This window comes from Brassica rapa, unplaced genomic scaffold, assembly GCF_000309985.2.
Source record: "Brassica rapa cultivar Chiifu-401-42 unplaced genomic scaffold, CAAS_Brap_v3.01 Scaffold0134, whole genome shotgun sequence".
Taxonomy (NCBI): domain Eukaryota; kingdom Viridiplantae; phylum Streptophyta; class Magnoliopsida; order Brassicales; family Brassicaceae; genus Brassica; species Brassica rapa.
Window position 1 is genome coordinate 50,001 of NW_022610078.1, and position 1,151 is coordinate 51,151.

Below are 1,151 nucleotides of genomic sequence, written 5' to 3' on the forward strand. Positions count from 1 at the left end.
CAAAACTCTCTCTCTCTCTCTCTCTCTCTCTCTCTCTCTCTCTCTCTCTCTCTCTCTCCTCTCTCCAATCAAAGTAAAACTGACCAAAAAAGCTCTCTCTGCCGTCAAAAACACTTAGGCAGTATATAATCTACTAGGTTAAAAACTCGTCAGGGCTTTTTGTATTTAGCTTGGACTTTGGCTTCAAGTCCGCTGGATCAAAATGTCGCATGTCCAATGTCTCGACATCGATCGATGGTACTTGTTTACATCGATCGATATTAATCTTCATTTGTCGAGGAATCTCATGGTGTCGATCGACAGCACTGGATGTGCATCGATCGATTGTTCTTCCTCTCGTCGACCTCTACATGGTCAGCTCGGATGAAATGTCTTTTAAGCTCCAAAATGCTCCAAAGTCATAGCTTTACTCCGAAATGCACCTGAACCTGAAAACATACCTAGAAGAGTAGAAAACATAGATATATATATAGTAAAACACCTATATACCATGGATGAAAACGGGTCAAATCCAAGGTATATCAACTCCCCCAGACTTACCCTTTTGCTTGTCCTCAAGCAAAACATACAGGCAGTCTCTCTGAAAGAGGTTTGAAAATATTAGGGACTACAGATTTTAAAGCATAGAAATCTTTTCCTCAACAATTTTGCAACCACATCTAAGAAGTCCTAATCACAGAAGCACACTATGCAATACCCTAGCTTAGCATTTCTAACATAACACAACTCAGCAATTCACGTCTGACATCCCCTCTACTGACTTCATTTCTTAGCATAAATATAAAGTGAATGCTTTACCTTGGGAGTATCGATCATAGGATGCAAAGGATTTCAGACAAGTATCTGGAACTGCAGGTAAAAGTTAGTTCCTAATTTCTCTCTCTCTAATTTTCTCTCTTGAGTCAAAGTCTGCTTCCATTGCAGGATCAGTGACCAAGATTGGACAGGCTTCCATGAATCAAAACTTAATGGTGGTAGCCACGAAGCTCTGTTCACTTCTTTTTGACCTATATCCAAGAATTCTTTGTGAAAGCGAGCCTTGAAGATTGCCGCCTCCAAGTCCCGTTTCGAACTCTTTTATTGGAGTCTTTATGAATCAAGCCTTAATGGTTTTAGCCACCAAGTCCTGTTCATACTCATCCTATGTAAGC